The sequence below is a fragment of the Drosophila nasuta genome, chromosome 3 (assembly GCF_023558535.2).
Source record: "Drosophila nasuta strain 15112-1781.00 chromosome 3, ASM2355853v1, whole genome shotgun sequence".
In the NCBI taxonomy this organism is placed as follows: Eukaryota; Metazoa; Arthropoda; class Insecta; order Diptera; family Drosophilidae; genus Drosophila; species Drosophila nasuta.
The window spans coordinates 2,654,515-2,670,959 of record NC_083457.1 but is presented as its reverse complement, the minus strand read 5'-3'; positions in this window follow the sequence as shown (position 1 = coordinate 2,670,959).

Genomic DNA, 16,445 nt, shown 5'->3' with positions numbered 1-16,445 from the left:
CGTGTTATGGGACAGGCGTGCAGGTTTCCGTTTCCGTTTCAACTTTGAATTCTGTCACACTTCAAATAAGCACCTGCAACTGAATGCCACGCAAGCTTTCAAAAACATATAATTAAAAAAAGAAATGGAGAGAAAATGAAATACTGAAAATTTTAACCGCAAGTCATGTGACAGAAATGTGGCACAAACAGGAGCCTCCAATCCGACCCATCGACTCGATAATAATTGTGCATGCCCCGAGGCAGCGAAGTGAGAAAGAAATCACTTAAAACACACACACATACACAAACACCAGTACGTAAAGTTTGAAATGTTTATGGGGTTAATGTATTACTACTATTTCTGAATAAACACTGCTGCTTCACACCCCATTCAAAAGGGCAATTGAAGCGCTAAGCCAAATGAAATTAAAGCCACAAGACCACAAAAGGCCAATGATAAGTGTTAAGAGTCGTAGGCGTCGTCATATAGGGGCTAACTCAACGCGCTCATAAATCTAATGTATAATAAATTTAAATAGCGAACTCATGCAAAAAGCCAACTCAAGTGGCAAGTGGCAAGTGGCAGAGTGGCAAGCAGCATGGCCACTGCCCCTTCGCTCGCGTCCTTTGGCTGTCTCACGCACAGCTCGAGGCCGACAATGACTACACTTTAGCGGCAAATTTGTGCGCATTGTCGCCGTATTATTTGCTATTATTTATGCCTTTTCCACTATTTACTTCCCTTTTTCATCATTTTTTGTTACTGTTGTTGTTGCTGCTGCTCACACGCCATTCTGTGGTATGCAAAAAGTGGACGCGGCCACTCCTTGCTCCGCCTTTCCCACGACCGGCACTGACAGTGGTTGAAGTGCAATCTTATATTAGTCTATGAATTTTCTTCAAAGGATTTATGGGTTTCTTTATCATTTAATATGATTTATCAATTTCTACAATTTTAAAGGTCGAACCTGAACGTCATTTGAAATGCTTTGCCCATCATAATTTATATTTAAAATAAATATTTATAGTAAAATAAATTATTTTACTATCTAACCACATTCCATCTTTAATTTGATATGCGACATTTTAATCACTATTTGATACTATTTGGTTTATTACGTGTCTCGTCCCACTATGCATTGGCGTGCTAAGCATTTGCGCTTGAAAAGCTTGCGTGGATTTTAAACATTTTCACACAACATTCTCATATTTAGACGGCACACATCAGCGACAGTCGAAACCCAGAACCAGACCCAGACCCAGACCCAGACCACGAGACCAAAGACTCAGGGCTCGGCGGTAATGTAAGCTCCATAAGCCAAATAAAGGACACACACTAATAGCATGCAACACACGCGACCAAAGCGCCCAAACGTAAATCTGTGAAATGTAATTGTTGCCATGAAGAAAGGACCCAAAAAACCCACACACACAACCCTCAACTTCAACTTCCACTACCACTCCCAATCCCCCACCACCCCCCTCTCAAAGAGCTAAGGGCATTTTAAGTAAGTTTTGCCAGCGCTGTGCTCTGTGTGCCATATTCGCATTTTGATAATCGCTGGGCCTCCATCGCCATCGCTGCCTTCGCTGATATACAAATTGGCTTTTGCAATGACTTTATACATTTTACGAGCAGCGGCCCCTTTTGAGTGGTTTTTGGGTTTTCGACTTTTCGGATTCCACCAACCTCCTCCATCTCCATCTCCATCTCCTTTCTGATACTCGTTCTAGTTCTACTTCTTGTTCTGCTTTTGCTATGCGAGTTGGCGCACTCTGATGCGATTATAAAGGCTAAATTGATGCAGATAAAATTAATTGAATTCAAAAAGCCAAATCCGCTGCCCTTTTTCTATTTTCCTACTTATTTTCTTTTCTTCTCTATTTTTTTGTCGAGGGCATCTGGCAAATTTGCCAAACATGTGGCATAAGTGGGTCGCATTTTATTTTTTTTGTATGTTGATTTTCCGATAGTTTGGATAGTTACTTAGTTGGTTAGGTCATGCGAACAAATGTCAAGAGGCAGGCTAATGTTTACTTAATATTTTTGTTATTCACTGACACTAGATAACAAAGCAATTAAGAATCTCAAGAACACGAGCGCATAAAATAAAAGTTAAAAGCGTTCTAAAAATAAAAATGAAATAGTTACACTCAAAATTATAAGAATAACAATTACGTGTTGTAAATATCAAATAGAAATTTGTATTAATCATAATACCAACAAAGGTGATAGATAATAGCTTATCAGCTTGTTATTATTATTGTTTGTTATCGTACATATATGTTTACCCCTTCGTTTATCTTTATGCCTTCGTCTAACCAACTTTTATGGGCATTCCCAACTTTTTTCGTCAACAAAAGCTTTGTTAATATATAAATATTTGAGCATTTTGTGGAATTCATTAAGTTGCACATCGATTGCTTTGCTTTACATATTAAAGCCGCATAAATAAAACTAGAAATGGCACCACCACCAGAGCCCCATGGACACGGACCTCACGATCCCCACAAGCCAGGATCAGACCCCCATGGTCACGGACCAAACCATCCGCCACATCAGCCAGGACCTCCTCACCATCCTCCTCACCATCATTAAATAAATCAACAATTTAATGTAGTATAATCAATCAAAAATTCAAAGCAGTATTGCACATATTTATTAAATGTTTACAATAAAATAAAACATTTTTATAAACAAGGAATTTATATATTCGATTTTTATTATTGTGGTATTAACACGGAATGTGATCATTATTAGTTCTTCATTACAAATGCTTTAGTATAGAGTGATCGACATTAAAACAGATTCATTTTCAATTCCTGGATATGGAAATATTAATTCCAGGAAATATTAAAACTATGAAGTGTTTTGCATCGGCGATATTAGATCGGCTAAAGCATGGTTAAATCAACTTTGCTTTATTTGTCTGCAATACATAAATATTTTCACAAAGGAATAAAATTGCAAATAACACTTATTTTATGAGCTTTGGTAAGTTGCATTAAAAATGAGTAAGAAACCTACAGTCGAGTGTGTTCGACTGTGAGATACCCGCTACTCATTTTCATTTACCAAGTTAATCTACCAATAAAATACTAAAATATATACAATATACTATACACATTTGTTTTTTTTTTATTTGTGTCTACAACAATGAACGGCAATAATTGCAAGAGTTGTCCTTATAGCTGTATGTATTATCGTCTCTGAGATCCAGTGTTGCATAAGGACATATGGACAGACAGACGGATTTTAAAGATCCCATCATCTACACCTCTATTAAACGCACCAATTAACGTGAAGCGAACACATTTTCGTGCTCAACTCATTTTAATTTGTTGTCAAATCAAAAATACGTTACTATGTTTAACAGTCGAATACGCTACTATATTATAACTGTAATTATAACGAGAAAAAAAATTATAAGTCCACAAATCATCGTAAAAATATACAAAATAACTCTTTAACTCTTACACTTGAAATTGCACCGGATACAATTACTAATACCTAAAACGAAAATTACTAATAACGTAAATATAACTCATTGGTTTTTAAGGTATGACCCTGGAATTTGGCGAATTCTCATTGATCATGTACTTTACGGGACTTTCCAGACACTTTGTTGTCCCAAACAAATTTAGTATTTATTAAGCGTTGCTCATAAAGTTGACACATAAAATTAGCCTACACGAATACCAAACTATTGATTACGACGTCAAACCCCTTACCGATTAGATACTACTTATCAGAAGGCTAAATAAAACTCTGACTGGAGTGCAATATTATAAAACTTGAGCGAGTAGCGAAAATAAGTTCAGTTGAAAGAAGTGCTTCTAGTTATACGCATTTTGGATTCAGAATTTACGGCTTCGAAATGACACCACCTCCGCCACCGCACCACCACAATCCCCCACCACCACACCATGGACCTCCACACCACGGACCTCCTCACCATGGACCTCCGCACTTTGAACAACCTAGCCATGGTCCTCTTCACCTTGGCCCTCACCAACCTGACTACATCCCTCCTCCACATCACGGAAATCCTCATATCCAGCCTCGATAAATGTGACATCACCACTGCAATTAGTTTAATGTGTTAAAATGTGTGCTATAATAATCGCTATTTATTTTCAAAGCTAAAAGCTTCTATATGAACATATGAAAAACAAGTAAAATAAAATATTTTTTGATAACAATTTACAAAATTTTGAATTTTATTTTACAATTGATAGAAATAATCTAATGGCACTTTAGTAAATGTGAAATCGATGATCCGACAAAATTGTTTTCACAAGACTATTAAATACCCACTTTTTAGATTCCTTCCTTTTCCAAAAGAGGTAAAAAAAAAATACTTTTAAGTGTTATCACTTCGAAATGTGCATGCCATGCCGAAGGAATCATTCCTGACCACATAAAGTAATACTCGAATAAAATTCTTGGCACCTACATATGTACGTTTTAGCAACTATAGCAACATATGAAGTGTTTACTATAGAACATATTCGAAACTTTTGGCATAGGCATACAATATCATCTTGGGCGAATTATTTTATCATGTTAGCCTCCGTTCGCAATGGTACAAATTTTGTTGTTAATGTTATATTTTTAGTGTTCTTATCCATGGTACTCATAGGATAATAAGATGATAGTAAGCCATCGATAATGTGGATAGTGTCATCGATTGTTCTTCTCGGGTGTACTCGACTGTGAGATACGCGCTGCCCATTTTGAATAAAATAAATATATTTTGCGGTATTTTTCTCAAAATATACGGAATATACTGCAAAAATACTAAAAATATACCTAATGGTATATTTGGTATATCGATATAGTACCACATTCAAAATATACTATAGACGGCGCAAAACACCAGATTGTCAGCCAAAGCAACTAAGACCCCTAGTAAGTAGGCGTTTTTGCCATACAAAAGTATTTCTTTAATAACTTCGACAATTTCTATCTGATCACAATCAAATTTTCAGGAATCATAACTACTATAGTAATTATTGTATATACCAATTCTATCTTTAAAGTTACGTTTCTTATTCGATTTTTTTGATTTGCGGGGGCGGAAGTGGGCGTGGCAAAACTTTGAAACAAACTTGGTCTGCGTGCAAACATAACAAATGCTGTCGAAAAAAAATTATAGCTCTATCTCTTATAGTCTCTGAGATCTAGGTGTTCATACGGACAGACGGACAGACGGACATGGCTATATCGTCTCGGCTGTTGACGCTGATCAAGAATATATATACTTTAGAGGGTCGGAGATGCCTCCTTCTACCTGTTACATACATTTCATGCCGGCACAAAGTTATAATACCCTTCTTCCCTATGGGTAGCGGGTATAAAAAAACAAAAATTGGTTTTGCTCCTTTCGGTTAGTGCGTCTTCCGGGTATAACGACGTAAAATCGTCGGTCCCTTAAAAGTCGCTATAACCGGATTCTACAGTACATATTTTTACCAGGGAAAGTATTTGGTATATATTTATATTTTTGCTATATTGATTTGGTTTATTTTAACGATAATACCGTTCACGCATTTACTGAAAAGTAGTAGCGAGTTTCTCACAGTCGAACAGACTCCACTTTAGCCTTCTTCCTTGTGTGGTAAACAGTAGCTTTTCTATGAATCTTCAGTATGATCATTTACAGTCGGTCTTCTGTGTGAGTGAGATTTTAACGCCAAGGGTCAATTAATGAAGTGTTCTTAGGTGTGTTTAAATTCGTATATCATTATATTTATCACTATGTTATCGGCAAAATCATTATAATTTATACATTTAAAAAATAATGTCAAAGTGTTAGATATAGTATTTTTTTTAAAGTACCTCCCAAAAAATGCCCATCTGAAGGGGGTTTAAGCATTGGTCATAAAGTTGATACATAAATTTAGCCATCACAAATAACAAACAATACATTACGATGCCAAACCCTCATTGATTAGATAGTACTTATCACAATGTCAAATAAAACATTGACTGGAGTGCAATATTATAAAACTTGAGCGGGTAGCGAATATAAGTTCAGTTGAAAGAAGTGCTTTCAGTTATTCGCAGTTTGGATTGAAACGATTATACGAAATGCCACCACCACCACCGCACCACCATCACGGACCTCCACCACCACACCATGGACCTCCACACCACGGTCCTCCGCACCATGGACCTCCGCACCATGGACCACCACATCACGGACCACCTCACCATGGCCCACCTCACCATGGTCCTCCCCACCATGGTCCTCCACACCATGGACCACCTCACCATGGACCACCCCACCATCATTAATGATTCGTTAATGTGAACTTTCCCACTGCAATTAGTTTAATGTGTTAGAAAGTGTGCTATAATTATTGATATTTATGCTCATGATTGATTCATTGTATTAAATTAAGTTATTTAAAATCTAAAAGCTACAAAGCATCAAATTAAAAATAAATAAAATTTAATATTTTTCCATAATAATTAAATTATTTTTAATTTATTTAAATTCGATGGAGGTAACTCAAAAGTTTTCTAATATATGTGAATGTTTGTGAAAAATAAAGCTAGTTTTCTAGGTTATTAAACACATTTGGAAATAAAACACATCAACAAATAATAATTCTTAAAACTGTAACAATAAAAAAGATAATGAAAATTGGAAAGTTTTTTACATTTATACAAAGAAATGTTGAGTATGAATCTATATCAACACTTATATTATTTTTAAACATATTAAATGGCAATTTAAAATGATTTTCACGAGAATAATCTCTTAGGGTCATGTGCCTACATATATCTTTTCATTTTAAAATTATAATGAGTCTCCTTTATTGCAAAAACAAAGCTTGCTTTATTTTTATATTATATTTTTTAATTGGCAATTTAAGCTTTGCACTATAAAAATAACAATATTGTGTACAAATGTAAGAGTCCTAGGCTTTTTCTTAGGACAGACAACTTTAAAAATAACGACATAAGAATATGATTTATCGGTTGTCCAATATATAATATTATATTTCGTCTTCTTCGAATAAAGCCACCACCTGCTAAGGCGAAGTGAACTGTTTATGTTTACAAAGTGGGGTTTTCCGGGTGGTCTGGACTTTCCAGTCTGTTAACTGCGAGTGACTAAATTTTTTACGTAGATAATTGCGATTAGTCACAACTGATACTCTAACCAAATATGGTATATTGATTAGCAGACCCTCCACAGAGATTAGATAAGTCTTATCTCTCAAATATTAGGCACATATATTGGAACTGAATTCATATTGCGAGCTATCTGAAGTGGTTTAGTTAGCATATATTACTCGCGCGTTTTGCACGTGAAATAGTCCAGAATACGTTGACAAAATGCCACCACCACATGGAGGACCTGGAGGACATGGCGGACATGGACACGGTGGACCACCTCATGGCGGTGGACCCCACGGACATGGGCCACCACACGGGCATGGACCACCACATCATCATGGACACGGTCCTGGGCCACGACCCTGCTGCCTCTGCTGCACAATATGTTAGAGAGATTTGAATTGGACTGTACCACGGGGCGAATGCATTTTTCAATGAATTTAAAACAAAAGTTTATCAAGCAAATAGTTGTAATGTGTCAATAAAATAAGAATGAGCTGGAGAGTGAATGCGCCTTTAATGTTAATCAGCTGCTTAATTAGTCAAATGAAGTGGCTTGAGTGAAGTGGCTCAGCAATTAATGAGTGGCTAATCATTATGCCTAAATACTTTAAAACCTCAAAAGCCGCTTACACGGCGGTTGCCTTTGCGAATACACATACAACTGCATATATAAACAAACATTGTGTATGCATGTGTGTGTGTGTGTGTGTGTGTGTGTGTGAGAGTGGCCTTGCGTGTCGATTTTGTTCAACTCATATGTGGATGGGAGCGGTCCAAACACACACACACACACACACACACACACACGGCCTGGGCCCCGCTCTAATTTATAGCAGTCAAGTTGAAGCAGACTGGAAGACATACAAGTGCCATAAATTCTGGCAAAGGAACACATTATTTATACTGTCAACTGGCTATAGTATTTGAAACGGAATTCTCTGCTCTTCTACTACCTATAAATAAGTGCATTACCCAAAAAACAGAAAACCCGAAAAAATACAAGAGAGTAGACGAAAAGCAAGTAGCGCTCATTTCGATATAAGTCTTCATTAGCGGTTAAAAGGCTGACCTACAATGGGGCAGCTAACTGGCGATGCCAATGGGTTTTTCATACGCATTGAACTGTCGCCGCAGCATTAAAGCCGGAAATGCCCAAACAGCAACAGCAGAAACAGCAAAGCCAAAGCCAAAGCCAAAAGCAAAAGCAACAACCACACCACACCACACCACACCAAGCAAAACGACAGGAATACGGTGAGCGATGACGAGAACGAGAATGAAAACGAGTACAACGAGGGCAAAGGAAAAGGAGACGATAGCGGTGGCAAAAAGGAAAATGCTTAAAGTTCAAATTAAGCACAACAGCTGGCGAAAAATTGAATTGAAGGCAGCAGCAACAACAGCCACAACGTCGCTTCCCTGCCCTGCCCTGCGTTCGCCCCTTGTGTCCTCATAGTCAGAGCATTTGAACGACAACAGCAACGAGGCAGCTAAGGAAAAACCGAAAAAATAAGAAAAAATACATATAAAAAATAAACGAAGCATGCTTCAAGGCGCCGAGGCAACAAAAACACGAATCCAGCTCGGGTCAACAGCTGGCAAAGAGAGTGAATACATTTAGAGATTTAGGGAGCAAGTGAGAGTAAATATTATGCTCTCTCTCGAGAGAGAGAGTTACATCTCAGTGGCGCCAATTGGATGCATAGCGTCCAGTTTGGGTACTAAGCAAACGCATGCGCCACATCATCGAGTGGAATATGTAATTTCGCACTTATAAACAGAGAGAAGTTCGTATAACTCAATGGTCTATTAGTGCTCCACGGCATGTTCTTGGGTTTGGGTTGCCAGTTTTTCATTGTCAGGTTTAACAATTGTTGATACGACTTTCGCCTCGAATGCCAGTTTATCTTATCGCCAGCAAATGTGAATGCTGAAGTTTGAAGTGAATGCAATAAAAATTTTATAATCACAACGTGCACACGGCAAACATTCCTATAACTATGACATATCAATTCTGAGTAGCTGAAAGATAATTGTTTAGATGAGCAATATTCAATCAGAACTTTGGAAAAAAATTTAAAAGTAATCACTTTTACCTAATCGAATTAATTTGGATCTTACATTTTTCTTATCTATTTTTGCATATTATTTGAACCCAGAGAAGAATGAAGTTTTGTAATATCTATTAAATAGTCACATTTCAATAATTTAGATTTAAGGGTTTTCAGAAATTCCAAATATTTATAACATGTAAAAATCTAATATTAACATTTTTATGATTGTTTTTCCTTGACTTATCAAACAACACGTGTGGCTAATTTTGTTAAGGTAGCATTCGCTACTAATAAAACCATCAGCATTAAAATCATGACTATTTCTATTGTCAGGCTGTTTATTTTCATTTGGTTATTGCGTATTTATTTCAAGTTCGGTTTATACAAATTTTTAGATTTATTGATGTATAGAGACTCTCTTCATGGGCAAATATTAAAAAATTATAAAATTGATGGTTGTTATTATGAAAGTCACACGCTAATAATTATTATTATTTTATTTTGCTGACTTCATAACTATGATTATTATTTTTGAGCTGTTTCACAAAGTGTCAGTCCATAATTTCCATCAGTAAACAAATCTCAAAAATAATGATGATATTCACTGAAAATAAAACTCACTTTCAATTGTTGTTTTATAGCTTATAAAAGAAAGCTTAATCACCAAAAAGTTCCCCCATTGCAGTGTTATTACGTATTCACACTACTTAAATGAGGTACATTTTTAGAATAAAATATTCTTTCATGTGAGTAGACTCAATTTTGTAGCTAGTTGCAAGCTGCTTCATCTGGCTTTGTTTCATTTAATTATGCTGTAACACAAGGTTGAAAAGTGGCTACCCCTAAAGCTGGTCATATCCTAAGTACGTAATTAAATATGATAGTGTTAGTTAGTAACTGCCCCGCCCCGCCACGCCCACTACTTTAGCAACAGTTCGCTCTAAGCATGGCGCAGTGCATAAATTATTTTAGGCCGAAGTGTAAGCAAAGTTATTTGCAACATAAACCCTTCCTCCACACACACACACTCGCTCACTATACGTAGCCTTGGTTTGTTAGAAAGATTAACGCGTGCATTTTGTTTTTTATGCCACCAACTCATAAAAACACACACACATGTGCATAGTTACACAACACACTTATACACATAAGTATACTTATACTAAGCCGTCTGCGAACAGAGTGAAAAACAAACTGCAACGGAAGCGGCGCCTCCGTGCCTCTCGTTGATGTGCTCTGGCGTTGTCACTTTTGGGCGACAGGATGCACAGCCAGCCAGAGGACCACGCAGAGACTGCTCATGGCGGCCACTTCAGCGACAATAATAAGCGCCACAACAGCAGCAGCAACAGCAACAGCGGCTGCCACAGCGGCAGCGGATGTTGCATGATGCCAGGCGGCACACGGAGAAGGTGCGAACCGAGGCGTCTGTTAATGATAATGATGACAGTCTGTCGCCGGCTTTAGCTGCACTTGCTCCTTATGACGACGCCGACGCGCTCTAGGACACTCGGCGCGCTAGTTAAAGTTTTAATTTGGCATATTATAGTGGCTGTAGTGTGGCACAGCATGCTGCTCGTTAGATACGGATATAGATATAAGCATATGGCATTATATAGCCACAATTGGAATAGGACTCGCAGAGTATGAGCACACCACATCGAGTATAAGTACGAGTACGAGTGCTAGACCAGGCAAGCAGGCCACAAATGAAAAGGAAATAGAAAAGAAATGCAAACAGCAAACAGCAAACAGCAAGAAAAACACTTGAGCTTGTCAAGTTATGGCATTGAACTTAGCCGAGCGAGAGAACTTGCTTGAGAACTTGCTAAGAGCTGCATGCCCGAATAGTTAACCAGAGTCAAGTGCAGAGCTCGAGTGCAGCTAAGGGAAATTGATAATGAGAGCAACGAGTATGAGGCATGATAAGGCAAAAGAAATGCAGTTAATTATTTAATACGACGCGGTAGAATATTTGTAAAGCTATGCTGTATATAGGAAATAACAGAACTATTGCTTACAATGGTATATTTTTAGGAATATTAAGGATTATAATTCTAAACTGTATAAGGTATGAAAACGAATTTAATGTATAATTACATAGAAGAATAATAAGAAAATATCAAAAAGACATTATATTATAAAATAAGGGACAAGAAATGCAGTTAATTATTTAATACGATACGGTAGAACGTTTACAAAAGTGTCTAAGGTAAATAAAAGTATTTGATTAACATATGTTAAAACATTTACGAAGTTCAATAGGATATATGTAATAAGGCAAAAGAAATGCTGTTAATCAATGAATGTGATAGGTACAAAGGCAATCTATAAGATGTCCTTTCGTACACTTAAAATTTCCAGCAACGATGAATGATAAACTAATTTTAAAACAATGAATAAAACAGAAAAAAATCAATAGGTATATAAGGAAATACACAGATTCAAAGAAAGTAAAGTTAAGTAAAATATTTAGTGAACAAAAAATTTATTGAATATATATTAGAATATTATCGCTGAATCAATTAAAACAAGTCGAGTGTAATCGAATAAAATAAATGGAAAATAAAGTTGCAATACATAATTAATATATTTAACAACACGGAAAACGACAAGAAGGTCATCATATTCTCTCTTAATGCGGAAATTTAATTCAACGCCAGATTTCAAAGCTGGCTTGCTAGAATTAAATTAAACGGTGAATGTTTTTCATAGAAAAATTGAATAGCTTCTCAGAACAACGGGGGATAACGGATGCTTGTATTTAAATTGAGGTGAAATATTCGAGTATATCTCGTTTCCAAGAAATTTATGGAATGTTTTTTAATCTTTAGTTTAACCTTGGTGTATCATAAGCTTAATCATAAGGATGTGAATAGAGAAGGATATCAAGCAATTATTTAAAGTTGAGCATATGAAGCAAGATTCTTTTAGACTAATTCTTGGAAAATCCTTTTCTTAAATCCTTGGCTGATTGTCTGAGTTACACAGAGCTCACACTTTAAGCCATTTAGCAAATTATGTGCGATTTCCTTTAACCCTTAAGAAAAGCAGTTCACAAAGCAACAGAAGGACTGAAGACAAGGCAAAGCATGGAAGGACATCGGGAGGAGGGATGTGAGGATGGAAGGATGGCAGGATGGAATGAATAGAACAGCAGGGGAAATGGAAAATATTTTGGCAAAGCATTTTCAATTCAATCAAACGCCCACTAACAAAAATGCAAATACCCAAGCTCATACACACAGATACAAATGTATTCACACACGCATACGCACACCCACATATACATATACATATACATATACATATGTATGTACATGTTGGCATTTAAATAAAAATAAACATAGCAAATGGTTAGAAATACTTTGAAACACTTTTAAGCATCATTACATTAGCAAATTTTTCTCTCTTTTCTTCTCTTTCCTTTTTTTTGGCAATGCACAAAGCGAAATGTGAGCGAAAGAGATTTGCTCAAATGTGGGCGTTATTCTCAGTTGGCGCTTCTTCTTCTTCTTCTTCTCCTCAGAGTAATTTTATTAGATGTGAAAAGTGTATGGTATATGAGGGCGTGGCCAGCAGTCACATTATGGCCAGTTCTTTTGGTCCTTCGTCTGTTTGCTGCTGCTTTTCCTTTTCCATTTCTTTTTTTTTGCGCTGACTTTTGTGGCATTTTCTAATTTACATTTAACACAAATGTAATTATTGACAAAGGCAAAACGCTCTGACAGCACGTGAACCGCTTTTGCACCCACTGCACCACCACCAAATGCTTCTGGTTCCTATGCTATGTAATTGTCGTTATAATAAATAACTTCAACTGTCCAACACTTGACACTTGACATCAACTGCAACGGAAACAACACGAAAAAGAACAAGAATGAAGGGTAACGATTGCTAAACCTTAGTCTAACATACCCTGTAATTTGGTGAATATAGTGAAGAGGTTTTTTAGTATCTTGTTAAAAGTTTCAAATGACAAGAACAAATTTTAAGAGCACTAAAGTCGAGAATACTTGTTCCACCTACATAAACTGACTACAACTAAATTGTAAAAACTTTTACCTTTTAGAAACTATTCCAAAAAAAGTTAAATAAGTTTCAGAGCAAAATAAGAATTCATTGAAAATATGTAAAGGGAAAATGTGATATTACCATACCAAATATTATATCTACCACCCACTTTATGAACAAGTCAATATCACATTTTCAATTGTGGTGATTCAACAATTTTTAGAAAGACCCAATATACCATACTTTCAGAGAAACTGCAAAAATAAAATGTACAAAAAAGCCCAATTATTAATCACAACAATATTTTTAGAAAAGAAAAAAAACGTATTTGCCCCATGGCGATAAAAATGTATTTATCAAAACGTGTGTTCAAACCCAAAAACTGCTTTGGTTGATAGTGTAAATAAAACTAAGATAAGAGTAATTTAATTTTTATCTTTAATTCGCCTGCAATGAATGCAAACATATTGTTTGAGATTGAAATCAGTTTTCGATAAAGCAATTTACACAGTTTTTTCGACTGCTGTTCGAACTATCGAACTGCTATGGCAAAACTATCTATAAGTACATTATACCCCTTAAAATCCAGTTTTAAGGGGGCTTAAAAAGCACCAAACTCAACTCGACTCTTAACCGCATGCAAAAGCAGCAGAAAAACAGCGCCGCATATTTCAAATGGGACACATGTAAAAATGCTGAAGCGCTGATAAGGACATTAACATTTGCACAAAAACACAGAGGAAGAGGAATGACTGGAATTGTATGGAGTGGGAGTGAGGAGGTGGAATCGGGGAATCAGGGAATCGGGGAATCGGGGGGATACAGGACACCCAACTCGTCGACCATTTGAAACTTTGCTTTCGTATGCGAAACATCAAAAAAACTTTGCCGCGTCGCTTTTGACACGCAAATTTATAACGGCAGCCAAAGCAAAAGCAACAGAAACTTGTTGTGGTGCAAACAGCGAACCACCAAACTCCAGCACTCAGTCAATGGGAAATATAGGAATAAATAAAAGGCAGCAAATTTTTGAACGCATACAAATGCAATTTAAATTTACTTATTTAGAACCCCCTGGGACTTTCAAATTATTTGCCTTTTCACGCAAATTTAGCGACCATTTTTCTCTGCTTCACAGCAAGAAAAAAAAGAACCATTAAAACCCCCCTCAGACAGGTGGGTGCCAAATTGGAGTTTACATAGTTGTTGTTTATTTTTTTTTTACCCCTCCCTCACTCAGCTCCAACTCCAACTCCAACTCCAACTCCGGCTTGCCCTCTGACATGTGCTGCACAAGTTTTTCGGCTGAGTTTTTGGACGATTAGAAAATGCTTCACAGTCAACAGTACGCAGTAAAGTAACCCAAAAGGCTCTGACAAATACCCTGGCTAGCCATGTTCTTGTTGTTGTTGTTCTTATTATTCTTCTCGCTCTGCTTGTTGTTGTTGCTGTTGCTGTTGCCTCTGTGGTGATTAATGACGTCGAATGTTGCTAAAGCAGACAACAAAAGGAGGTGTTGGAGGCAAAGCTGAAGCCTGCTCTGGCAGCTTAATTTAAAATGAAAATTGTACTTAATTTCTAGCATGGCTTGTGGATACAGGGGGGAGCAAGGATACCAGTGACAGAGAGTGGGCGAAGGGGAAGGCAGTGGAGAAAAGACATCTGTGTGGCGCTGATGCTTAAGGCCTTGGGTTAAGAGAGAGAGAGAGAGAGAGAGCTTATGGCAAAGCCATCGAGTAACTTCTTCAATGGCATAAAGCCTCAGCTCATTGTCTAGCTATGGAGGATTCTAGGGAACTCTATTTATAACACGTTTTACAGATAATTCAAGCATTAAGCATTACTACATAACTTAATGCTAAGCTTCACGCGCTGCAAATCCATCATAGAAATATTGAATCAATAAGCAAACAATCCATCAAAGTCCTCTTAATACTTTATTATTAGCACCCAATTCAAAATCTATTATACTCTATATTTCTTAGATAAGCCTTTTTCTTCTAATTGATAAGAAATTATTTGAAATGATTGCATTCATTATAAATTACTCATTGACAAATTCAAAGTAAATCATATTATTATGGATTTCTTTCTGATCTTCTCTTTTGAATATTCTTTTTATCTCAAACGAATTATAACAGAGTTTTATATCAATTATTTTTAAATGAGTCGAAGCCTCTTAATAGTTTTTACTTATAGCTTCTTTCTGTCTCTATACAACTAAAGTCGATGAAGAAAGTAGCTAAATTAAGAAATTAATAGATTTAAACGGATTTTTAATTTGATAGTCTAAGAAAGATTTGAATAAATTTGAGTTGAATGTATTTCTAATTTATTTATACACTCATATGCAAAAAATAAGCCATGGCATTGTCAAATTGTGGCAATCAGACATATGCCAGATTCAAAATGCGAAAAAAAAAACAAAATAAAAGAACCAAGAAATGCAAAAAGTTGAAGCATGACTTTGACTTTTGAGTTTGGCTGCGGGAACCGCAAGGAAATTGAATTAAGATTACCTCGTGAGGATTTCAAAGAATTTACACAGAGTCAAACAAGCTTTAGTTTATTATTATTATTATTTTTAGGTTGTTGGGGAGGAAGATGGGAGGTGGGGGAATGAAACCTCGCGGCCGCAAAATTGTAGGAAAAGCGTTGGCAATTTTCAATCGCAATCTTTTATTTTCTTTGGCGCAAAAGCTACTTTATTTTGACAGCAGACAAACAAATGTCAGAATTGAAATTAAAAGGGAAGCAGCGACAGGCAGCGAGTGGAAAACTTGGTGAAAACATGCCAAGCAGAAGCAGAGAGCCAAGGAGAGAGAGAGAAAGGGAGAGAGACAGTCGCAGCTTGCTGATTCTCTTCTTGCTTCCCCCTCACACACGCACTCACTCACACACACAAACACAATCACATCCACACGCATTGCTCTGCTGACTTTCTTGCATTCCCGTATTCGCTTTGGTTTTGCTTTCTCAATTGTGTGTGTGTTTGTGTGTGTTTTTTGCTGTTTTTGTACATTTCACACAGCGTGAAATTTTCTAAATGTCATTTTGCTGTCATCTCGTGGATAATAAGATTACAACAACTGTACGTTGAAATAATAGGATTCAAATGAAAAAACTTTGCCGTCGTCTGTCTTCCTCTCGTATTCTTTTCTTCATCTTACTCTTCTTCTGCTTCTTCATCATCTCTCAACTTTCAATACGACTCTCTCACCTATCCTCAAATATGTCTCAAGAGGGGTTCTTTCCTTCTTC